Source organism: Caretta caretta, chromosome 1 (assembly GCF_965140235.1).
Source record: "Caretta caretta isolate rCarCar2 chromosome 1, rCarCar1.hap1, whole genome shotgun sequence".
Classification (NCBI taxonomy): domain Eukaryota; kingdom Metazoa; phylum Chordata; order Testudines; family Cheloniidae; genus Caretta; species Caretta caretta.
In genome coordinates, this window is record NC_134206.1 from 263,862,880 (window position 1) to 263,874,559 (window position 11,680).

The 11,680-nt window shown below is 48.6% G+C and overlaps 1 long non-coding RNA gene across 1 annotated transcript; it reads right to left on the reverse strand.

Moving 5' to 3' along the window:
• Positions 1-450: 450 nt before the first annotated feature.
• Positions 451-3,938, reverse strand: LOC142070694 (uncharacterized). Its single transcript, XR_012666653.1, has 2 exons — positions 3,792-3,938; positions 451-1,100 (listed from the first exon to the last, which is right to left on the reverse strand). It is a non-coding gene; the product is annotated as an uncharacterized LOC142070694 (long non-coding RNA).
• Positions 3,939-11,680: the final 7,742 nt, after the last annotated feature.

The following is an 11,680-nucleotide window of genomic DNA, read 5'->3' on the forward strand; positions in this document are numbered from 1 at the left end:
TCAGGAGCTGTTCAACTACAGGCTGAGCAAGTGCAGAATGGTGGTAGAATGTGCATTTGGACATTTAAAGGCGCGCTGGCGCAGTTTACTGACTCGCTTAGACCTCAGCGAAACCAATATTCCCACTGTTATTACTGCTTGCTGTGTGCTCCACAATATCTGTGAGAGTAAGGGGGAGACGTTTATGGCAGGGTGGGAGGTTGAGGCAAATCGCCTGGCTGCTGGTTACGCGCAGCCAGACACCAGGGCGGTTAGAAGAGCACAGGAGGGTGCGGTACGCATCAGAGAAGCTTTGAAAACCAGTTTCATGACTGGACTAGGCTACGGTATGAAAGTTCTGTTTGTTTCTCCTTGATGAAACCCACCGCCCCTTGGTTCACTCTACTTCCCTGTAAGCTAACCACCCTCCCCTCTTCCCTTTGATCACCGCTTGCAGAGGCAATAAAGTCATTGTTGCTTCACATTCATGCATTCTTTACTCATTCATCACACAAATAGGGGGATAACTACCAAGGTAGCCCAGGAGGGGTGGTGGAGGAGAGAAGCACCAGGAGGGGTGGTGGAGGAGGGAAGGAAAAGGCCACACAGCACTTTAAAAGTTTAAAACTTATTGAATGCCAGCCTTCTGTTGCTTGGGAAATCCTCTGGAATGGAGTAGCCGGGTGGCCGGAGGCCCCCCCACCGCATTCTTGGGCGTCTGGGTGAGGAAGCTATGGAACTTGGGGAGGAGGGCGGTTGGTTACACAGGGGCTGTAGCGGCGATTTGTGCTCCTGCTGCCTTTCCTGCAGCTCAACCATACGCTGGAGCATATTGGTTTGATCCTCCAGCAGCCTCAGCATTGAATCCTGCCTCCTCTCATCACGCTGCTGCCACCTTTCAGCTTCAGCCCTCTCTTCAGCCCGCCATCTCTCCTCCCGGTCGTATTGTGCTTTCCTGCACTCTGACATTGTCTGCCTCCACGCATTTGTCTGTGCTATGTCAGTGTGGGAGGACAGCATGAGCTCAGAGAACATTTCATCACGAGTGCGTTTTTTTTGCCTTCTAATCTTCATTAGCCTCTGGGAAGGAGAAGATTCTGTGATCCTTGAAACACATGCAGCTGATGGAGGGAAAAAAAGAGGCAGTGGTATTTAAAAAGACACATTTTCTAGAACAATGGCTATACTCTTTCACGGTAAACCTTGCTGTTAACATTACATACACAGCACATGTGCTTTCGTTCCAAGGTCGCATTTTGCCTCCCCCCCCACGTGGCTAGCCCCTCACCCCCCCCACCCCCATGGCTAACAGCGGGGAACATTTCTGTTCAGCCACAGGCAAACAGCCCAGCAGGAATGGGCACTTCTGAATGTCCCCTTAAGAAAAGCACCCTATTTCAACCAGGTGACCATGAATGATATCACTCTCCTGAGGATAACACAAAGAGATAAAGAACGGATGTTGTTTGAATGCCAGCAAACATACACTGCAATGCTTTGCTTTACAATGATTCCCGAGTACGTGCTACTGGCCTGGTGTAGTAAAGTGTCCTACCATGGTGAGTGGAATAAGGCTGCCCTCCCCAGAAACCTTTTGCAAAGGCTTTGGGAGTACATCCAGGAGAGCCGCAAATGCCAGGGCAAATTAATCATTAAATATGCTTGCTTTTAAACCATGTATAGTATTTTAAAAGTTACACTCACCAGAGGTCCCTTCTCCACCTGGCCCCAATGTAATTTTAGCCCAGACGGACTGTCTTATCCATTCCATCACTTCTTATTTCTTTACATTCTACCTCATCATTGATATACAATGCTACTCCACCACCTTTACTTCGGTCTTTCCTAAACAGCACATACCCTTCAATACCTGTAGTCCAGTCATGACTACTATTCCACCATGTTTCTGTTATCCCTATAATATCTGGTTTCACTTCCTACACCAGTAGCTCTAGTTCCTCCATTTTATTACCTAGGCTTCTTGCATTGGTGTACAAACATCTTAATTTGTGCTGTTTGGCCTCGCTCACATTCTGTACCCTATTAGGCACGGTCATTCTACAGCCAGTATAACCTATTAGACTGGTATCCACACTGCCCTTCCTCCTTATATACATTCTCCTACTCACGGCTGTATCCTTTCTTACTTCGTTTTCTTCCCTCTCAATGCTAAAATCTGGCATGGAGATTACCTGGACATCTCCCAACCATCTCCCCCAAATTCCTAGTTTAAAGCTCTCTTAATCAATTGTGCCAGCCTCCGTCCTAGAAGTCTATTTCCTTCCCTACTCAGATGAAGTCCATCCCGAGAGAACTGTCCTCTGTCCATGAATGCCTCCCAGTGGCCATACATCCCAAAGCCCTCCTTATAGCACCACTGCCTAAGCCATCTGTTGATAGTCATAATCTTGTCACACCTTTGTTGTCCTTCTCTAGGAACAGGCAGAATCCCACTAAAGATTATCTGAGCCTCGATTTCCTTAAGCATCTTCCCCAGCCTAGCATAGTCTCCCTTTATTAATACTTTCCAGCGAGAATCTAGCCGTATCATTTGTTCCCACATGAAGGATAATTAGGGGATTCTTTCCTGCTCCCTTTAGGATCCTTTTCAACCTCAGGTCTACATCCCATACCTTAGCACCTGGAAGACAGCATACCCTTCTATTCTCTGGATCAGCTCTGGTTACAGGCCTGTCTATTCTTCTCAGTAAAGAGTCCCCGATCACAAAGACCTGCCTTTTCCTGGTGACGTGCTATTCTCCAGTCTATCCCGTTCCCTCTGGCTGCAAGTTCTTTCCATTCCTATTCTCCCTTGTAATCCTCTTCAACCAATCCTGTATCCTCTGGGGCTCATATTTGGTGTAGTCTCCATTGACTCTTCCCCTTTTCCTATAGGACTAGCTGCTCTTCTCTTCTTCCTTGCCCTTCCACCTTCAGTGACTACCTGCTGAGCCCCTTCTTCATTTTCCAACTCTGCAAACCTGTTCTTGAGCTCTATTTCTCCTTCACTAGCCTGTCGTTTCCTCTGCCTGGTTCTTTTAGTCACATGCTTCCACTGACCACTTTCCTCACCCAGTCTCCCCTCTCCTCAGTCCTGCTTCCATCTGCAAGTCTGAGCTTTCCCCTTCAGATACCTCATGTCTTTGCTCCATGATCTGCTCAAACCCCTTCCTAAACTTAACCGGACTTTCCACCTGCATCTCCAAACCTCGGATCTTTTCCTCCATCAGCTCTATCAGACGGCATTTCATGCAGACAAAACTCTTACCAGGTACCCCCTCCAGGATCATGTACATACAACAGCTTCCACATCCAGTCATCTTCATTGTGTCTTCCACTATATGAGTCACTCCCACTGCTGCCTCTGTATCTGTCATAGCCTTCCCACCTAAATCCTGTTAATCTGGGAAACACAAACCACACCAAAACACCACCCCCCACAGCAAACACAAACCCCAAACAAGCACCACAAGACAAACTCCCCTTCCAAACTCCCACTCAAACTCCCCCGTTTACAGCTCTGTTTGCTGGCTCCTGTGCCACTGCAGCTGTCTGCAATCTCCCCAAGATTTTTCCAGTCCAGTTTCAAATAACCCAAGTGATATAGGAGACTATTCCACAATCCACTAAATCTCACTGTTAGGAAATACTGGCTTACATTCAGCAGAAATTATCCTTTGCTCAATTTCCTCAACAAACATGCTGTTAGATAAAGACACAGAAGTGAAAGTTTCTATTTCTCAGAAACCCAAGACGAGGAGGGAAGTCAGCAACAAAGAGAATGTGTCTACGATTAAGCAAGAAACACTTACTGGCTATTCAGTTTTAACACCCCTTGAGTGCCAGGCTCTCAGCACTTTTCTCTTTTAACCTCTGGAGACTCGGTAAGCTATCCAAGGTACTACGAGGGGCTGCCTGCCTTTCAGTAGATATGAGTTCCCTCTAAATGTCAGGGTGAGGGATCTCAGGAAAGAAGGGAAAGTTCCAAAGTCCCTGTGTGTGTCATACCAATTATAGGTTTCCTTTCCATGATTGTCCAGAAGAGGGCAGCAACAGGGATCAGTATTTCTCTCTCAGTGGAGAGTCAACAGATGCAAACCAGTTATCTAACCATGAGAGATCACCCAGGAAGCTAACAGCCTTCCCAGTGCTCCCACCCCTTTACTGGCATGGGAGTGAGGGAACTGAATTTAGATACCCCGTTACACCCACAGGGAGAATGCCTGGCTGGCCTTCCTATAGCTTAGCGTTAATCATAGGAATTGCCACACCAGAACAAGCCAATGGCCCAGTGAAGTCCAGTATCCCTTCTCAGGCAATAATTAACATATGCTACTTCAGAGGAAGGTGCAATAAACTCTCCATAATGCACTTACTCTATACTGTGATAGATTAAGTGAGAGAGGGGAGATATTTTCCTGATCCCAGTTGATCAATGCTACCATAAAACAGGATTGTTGGATCATATTAAAGAAGTTCTGTATTAAAATCACATATGAGTTTGATTCCCCATAGTTTAAATTCCAGGGTATTACTAATTAAGAGGTCTCCTGGTTTTTGGTACTGTTTCTCTCCCTCTATGTGTGAAACTTGCAAGCTGCAAAATTGCGTTAGTATATTCTAAGACAGAGTCTGTTCTCAAAGCAATTCACACAGAGAGAGACTCAAAGCAATACTCTGTAACAACAGAAACAGCACCCAGAGACTCCCCGCCCTTTTGTTGTATTAACAATTGTGATTAAAATAGAGATAGAGGATGTATGTGGATGGATGCTTGGTGTGGATAATAACTGGATGATCAGGGAGGTGCCAGCCTAAGAATCAAGCGTCCATCAGCTGAAGAAGGCGTCAAGTGGAAATAACCAGAGGACCCCCGGAGGGCAGACTGGAATCCACCCAACAGCCTCAAGAATGGGAGAATCAAAGAACAAAATAACATCTAGCAGCACGGAGCCATCAGGAATGTGCTATCTGCTGATTGATTCAGCAACAGCATGATGAAGCAATTCCCATAGACTGGCATAAGAAGAAACTCCTATAAAAATGGACTCTAGAAAGTGAGAACTTTGGGGTCTGATTCTGCAACCCAACTTCCAGGAGCATCAGATGTGCATCTGACAAGGCCCTGCTCCCTCCTCATGTCCAGGCCACCTGGCCAGTGGCTTGGCGTGAGCAACTCTAAGGCTGGTAACTATGATAACTACCTTGCAGTGTGTGTGTGTGTGTGAATGTATGAATAAATATGAGATTGAATGGAATGTTATAGCTATAACTAACTGCTTACTATGATTCTTTCTGTATTCACAATAAATGTGGCATAAATAAATAAGATCCTGCTGGTTTTTATTTTATTGGTATAATAGGATGAGCACCAGTACGATTAAGTGTCATCCTAGCTAGAGTAATGGCAGAAGTTATTTTTTTTCATAAATGTGTCTAGCGTATATGAGATACCATTATCTCAGAAATCTCAGCTTCTGACCTCCCAGTAGTATAGGGTTGCCAGGTGTCTGGTTTTTGACCGGAACGCCTGGTCAAAAAGGGTCCCTGGCGGCTCCGGTCTGCACAGCTGACCAGGCCGTTAAAAGTCCAGCCGGTGGTGCAACAGGTCTAAGGCAAGCTCCCTGCCTCCTGTGGCTCTACACAGCTCCCAGAAGCAGTGGCATGTCCCCGCTACGGCTCCTAGGCATAAGGGCAGCCATGGGGCTCTGCGTGCTGCCCCTGCCCCAAACACCAGCTCTGCAGCTGCCATTGGCTGGGAACCACAGCCGATGGGAGCTGCAGGGGTGGTGCATGCAAACAGGGCAGGATGCAGAGCCACCTGGCCACACCTCCGCTTAGGAGCCGGAGAGGGGACATGCCGCTGCTTCCAGGAGCTGCCAGAGGTAAGTGCTGCCCGGAGCCTGCATCCCAACCCCCTCCCATGCCCCAACCCTTATCCCCCTCCCACCCTCCGAACCCCTCGGGCCCAGCCCAGAGCACCCTCCTACACCTCAAACCCTTCACCCCCAGCCCCACCTCAGAGTCCGCACCCCCAGCTGCAGCCCTTACCCCCCCACACCCTGATCCCCCTCCCACTGTCCAAACCCCTTGGTCCCAGCCTGGACCCCTCTCCTGCACCCCAAATCCCTCATCCCCTGCCCCAAACCAGAGCCTGCACATCCAGCCAGAGCCCTCACCTCAACCCCCTGCCACAGCCTGGATCCCCTCCCGCACTTCAAACCCCTCAGTACCAGCCCAGAGCCCCCTCCTGCACCCCAAATCCCTCAGCCCCAGCCCCAAACCAGATCTTGCACCCCCAGCTGGAGCCCAACCTCCCCCCACACCCCAACACCCTGCCCCAGCCCAGAGCCCCCTCCCATACTCCAAACCCCTTGGCTCCACCCCCCAACCCAGAGCCCCCTCCTGCACCCCAAGCCCCTCATCCCCAGCCCCACCCCAGAGCCCTCACCCCCTCCCGCATCCCAACCCACTGCCTCAGCCTGGAGCCCCCTCCCACACCCTGAACTCATTTCTGTCCCCACCTTGGAGCCCCTCACCCCCAGCTGGAGCCCCTCACCCTCTCCCCAACCCCCTGAGCCAGCCTGGTGACAATGAGCGAGTGAGTGAGGGTGGGGAGAGAGAGCAACGGGGGGGGGGGATGGAGTGAGTGGGGGGGCCTCAGAGGAAGGGCAGGGCAAGGGTGTTCGGTTTTGTGCGAGTAGAAAGTTGGCAACCCTACAGTAGTACCTCTCACTCCCCACCATGGGGAGCCATTACACTAACAGGGACAGCTCCCTTGGTTAATTTTAGTGTCATTAAGAGGGCAGCTGAAGAGCACCTGAGACAAGCAGCACAGGTTGCCTCTGATCTGCCCATGACTCTCATTCAATATAAAGTGATATAAATTTAAGAGGGAATTACAAGGGAAAAGTTAGCCTGGTCACTTTAAAGGTTTGCCAAGCCAGCTTCGGGCAAACACTTCCAACCAGGACCAATATAAGGAAAAAGCCTGTTTGTTAGGACAAAAGGCAGGTGGGCATTCTGAAGTCTGGCCATGGGAGGCGGGTGCGGGGTGAGATCTTTATTTGGAAATAAGGCGCAAAACTGGGCTGGGAGACAACTATTCTCCTTAGAAAGACTTTTTAAATTGTGCAGGAAAATCAAAAATAGTTTGTCCAAAGCAATAAATACAATAGTTAATGGATTGAAGAGACATACAAAGGATGTTTCAACAGAGGTAGTGATAATCTCTTCAGATCTTCAGTGTCTAATATCTCTGTGGGAGGTGTCATGTCTGACAGTATAATTAGGGCTCCGTGTCTGTCACAGAGGTTGTGGAAGTCCATGACTTTCTGTGACCTTTGTGACTTCTGCAGCGGCCAGTGTGGCTGACCCCAGGGCAGCCCAAGCAGCTGGCTCGGGGGACTGCCTGAGTAGTGGCCGCTGTGGCTGGCCCAGGGGACCTCCCAAGCAGCTGCTGCTCTGGCAGCCCCTGGCAGCTGATGCCGCTGCCCCCCCCCCCCGCCCCAAGCTGGTGCCACTGCCCAGCCCTGCAGCAGCAGCCCCCCCCAGGGCAGCCAGAGCAGCCGCTGCTCTGGAGGCTCCCGGCAGCGGTCCCTGGGGCGCACTCCACAGCAGCGGCTGCCCCAAGATTTAGTCAGGCGTATTTATAGTAAAAGTCATGAACAGGTCATGGGCCATGAATTTTTGTTTATTGCCTGGGACCTGTCCATGACTTTACTAAAAATACCAGTGACTAAATTGTAGCCTTAATTATAATATACAGACTAATACTTTAGAAATTAAAAGGACCACAGGCTGTAACTAGGAAGACTGAGGGAGAAGGGGAAAAGACCGCTATCTATGGAACCAAGATTTGTCTCTGACATGCTGCCTACAAAAAGGAGATAGAGAAGAACAGGACAAGCTGGAGAAAAGAGAATGTACCCTCAAAGCAATGGGTATTGTTACTGCAAGTGCCCCGAGGGTACCCATCTAGATGAGCTGTTGCAGAGTTTCAGGTAAATGTATTATGCACTCACCACTTCTGTGGCCTGCCCCACTGGAAGAAATTATCTGGGACTGAGTGCTGCTCCCTGGGTCTCCCCTTCCCTAGAGGTAATCACAGCTAGACAGAACAGTCTAAGTTCTAACCAAGAGAAAAATTTAATACTTCTAGTGTGAAGAAAATACAGAGAGCTGAGAACAGGGCATCTCACAACACAAAAGAACATTCCAATGGAAAGTAAATTCTACCTCCGTGCCCTGAGCAGGTCTAATCCTTTAACATAAGGAAAATGAATGTTCCCATTCTCTTCTTTAGAAGTCCTTCCTCTCAGGGCACCTTGAAAAAGAAAACCTCTCTGTAATCAGGGAGGACTGTGGCCCTCAAGACCCTCACTGCACCTTCACTTGGTAGTTCTCCCATTCCTGGCTCTTAACAGGACGTTATAGCTCTAAGGCATGGGAGGCCCCAACACCTCATGTCATCTTAACGTTACTCCTCCCTTCGAGTTTCTGTGACTACTTGCTGGTCTGTGTTGGTCAGAATTTCCCTGACCCAGTTTTGCAGTTACCTTCAAAGACCTATTTGTGCAGAAATTCCAACAACACAGCTGCTCCCTCCCAACCTTCAGGAGCTTTCCTGAAATCCAGGACATTTTGCTAAGGATTTAGTACAAGAAAACAGAAGTCCCCATTCTTAAGGCTCTACCTCAATCTGCTCTTTGTTGGAGCAGGAACAGGAGAGGGCTTTCACTTTCAATGCAGTCATTTGAGATCATCTATAGTGTGCTGGAGCCCTCCGTCATTACTTACCCAACACAACAGTATCCCCTCCCATCCTTTAGACATAGCATACTCCCACACCTTTCCACTCCCTCCCTACCTCCACTATACACACAGCCTCTAAATCCACCTGTCTGTACCCCCATACAGACACAAAGCACTCCCCACTCCTCTCTGTACAGAAACAACTCCTGTCTACACAGACCTCTCAGACATCACCCAGAGATCCCCACTCCTACACACACCAACTCCCTTCGCTTTGTGCACAAATTTCCACACATGCTCCCTTCCACACCATATACACATACTACCAGAGAGACTTGAGGGCCAGAGGAGGTCTTCACCTCACAGTGTAGCTGACATCTGCTGATATAGATGGACAAGTCTGGAGGAGTGCTGAAGTGATCTTTGCCCCATCCAATGAAATTAAGCTGGCATGAATTTACCAGGCAGGTGCTGAAGATGCCTTGCAGCAGGGCTGAGATGGAGAAAGACTCTTGGAAAGTGCAACATGTGAAACGAAGGCGCCCCAGAGCTGGGCTGTAACAGCCTCAGTGCTGGTGCCCTGGTTCATTGCTTGGTTAAGCACCTTTCCTTTGTCTCTGTTGGTATTACTAATGCACCCATCTCTGCAGTATCTAGACCCGTCTACATGAAGGCTTCTGGCTGTGTCTTTGGAACTACTGTTTCTTTTTGTTTATGATGCCAGATCCATATCAGTGTATTACACCAGACACACTGAAACACCTTGCTTGCTATCATGGTAGGATCAGTTCCTTTCCTCCCCCTAAATCATCCCTTATACGTGGGATTTTGTCCCTCATTTGAATAGTTCCAGAAACACTGCTTCCTCCACCTCCCGCTGCAGTGTTTTTGTGTCCTGAACTTTTCTTCATTAAAAAAATTCTCCTAGTGTTTAACCTGAATTACTCATGCAGCAGCTTAAGCCCCATTGCTTCCTATTCTGCCCTAAGTGACTAATAAGAATAATTAGCCTCTGTTCTCTTTCTACAACCTTTTTATACCACCTCATGTTAGGTTTCTATCAGACACTTGTCTCTCTCTCCATCAGTTGTCTCCCCCTTACCCTGAGCAGGTTGTGCTGTAGTGTGCTCATCAGTTTTTTCTTTCTTTTAAACCTCTTAGGGAGCCATGTGAGGAGGATCATAACTGTAAACCAATAGGATTAGGGTAATGAAAGGGAAAGAAACACGTACGCTCTGGATCTTCAGTGCTGTTGATTTCCTATTGTGCTAGAATTACATGGTCCATTGGGGGTGCAGTGAGCTCAGGTAGTGGTGGCCTGAACTTCTAAGGACGTGCCTTCAAAGATAGAACTAAGGTCATAAATGAAAAGGGTCAGGTGATTTCAGTCTGGGCAAAACATCTGCTGGAGCCTATACTGCCAACCTATGACATGGTAGAACATAATTCTATATTTGCTCAGATCAGGAGCTGCCAAGGACTGGAATAGAGGAAAGTTAGAAGATAAGGTGGAAGTGTATTGAGGGGCAGGCCTGGAAAAGCAGCGTTCCTGCAAGGCAGGAGTAAGGTGAATTACTAGAGCTGAGTGAGGGACCTGAGCACTGGAACAGCAGAAATGCTGGAAAGTCAGGACTGTGATGAACTGTGGTGCTTAGGATAGCAGTAGCCCTCTCTGATTAAACAAACAGCAGCAGCAAAGGGCTCCAGAGCTCTGTGTACAACTCTCCCACTGATATGGATGGTCATCACCATAAAAAGCCTTCAAAGGAGGTGGAGCAGCATAGGCAAAATAAATGTTCAGACCAGGACCACAGAGACTCTCCCAGCCCAAGCCCTCCAATTTGAGGGATACAAAGGCCAAGATGGGGAGTGGGCTGTGATGGCCAGATTAGTGGAGTTTGATTCAGATGCCAGTTCTCAGCAATGGATGAGTTGAAAAATATCCCCTTCTTGTCAGAGTTGCCAGCATGGAATGATCAAACCATGAAGAATTATAAAAGCATCTTGCCCACATCCCCGATGACATAGAGAGGTCACTGCTCTGACAGTGACAGACGCTGTGGAGTGGAGCTGGCAGGTCAGGGACACACTAGAAAGGGATCAGCGTAAACTCACTGGCACTCTGTGAAGAACGTGGGAGATGTCTATTATTCATTGATAGTATGTGTACCTCTGTCTATTTGAATGCTACCATGCTGCCTGCTGTATGGGTGCAAAGAGTTAACTCAGTCCTGGGTGGTTTTTGCAGGTCTGCAGATAGCCCAATCACCGATACTCATTACAGGTATCAATGCGTTTGCAGGTTTGCCCCCACCAGGCTCTGCTCAGCAGGCTCGCTAGTAACCCCAAGTGGTGGTGGTGATAGTGAGAATCCAAGTGGAAAAAGGAAACAAAGCTAGGAAGGAGTTAAAAGCCTGAGCCCTGAAGCTGAGAGTGTCCAAAGGAGGAGTTACAGCTGGGGAAACACTGACCCTCCTCTCATGGCTCCCTAAGTTTGGGGGGAAGGCTAAGCTTAGGTAAGACATTATGTGGGTGCAGGGCTTTTTTCCTCCTGATTGCTACATTTCTGTAGATAAATAAATACTTTGTTTTGAAGAAGCTGTTGGATGTCACTGTGTTTACCTAGTGTTCATGGCTCCTGAGGGGAAGTCTATTGCATAGGCCAATCCCAACTGGACCGTCTGAGGAAATATGGTTGGTAACAGGTGTGCTGTAGCCTGGAGACCCAGTCTAAAGACGGGGTGAATCTCAGGATTTCACTCAGAGATGTGTGGGCGCTGGGCCTGTCATTTGGAAAAATGGCCACAGAGACACTGAGTGAGGGGTCAAAGGTATAACTTACCCTGCAACTGTGATACCCACAGCAGTGTGGGGGTGTCTTTATGGAAGAAAATGGACACACTGCCATGGCTGAAAAGCCATTGGATAGGCCAGCCCAAACCCCATC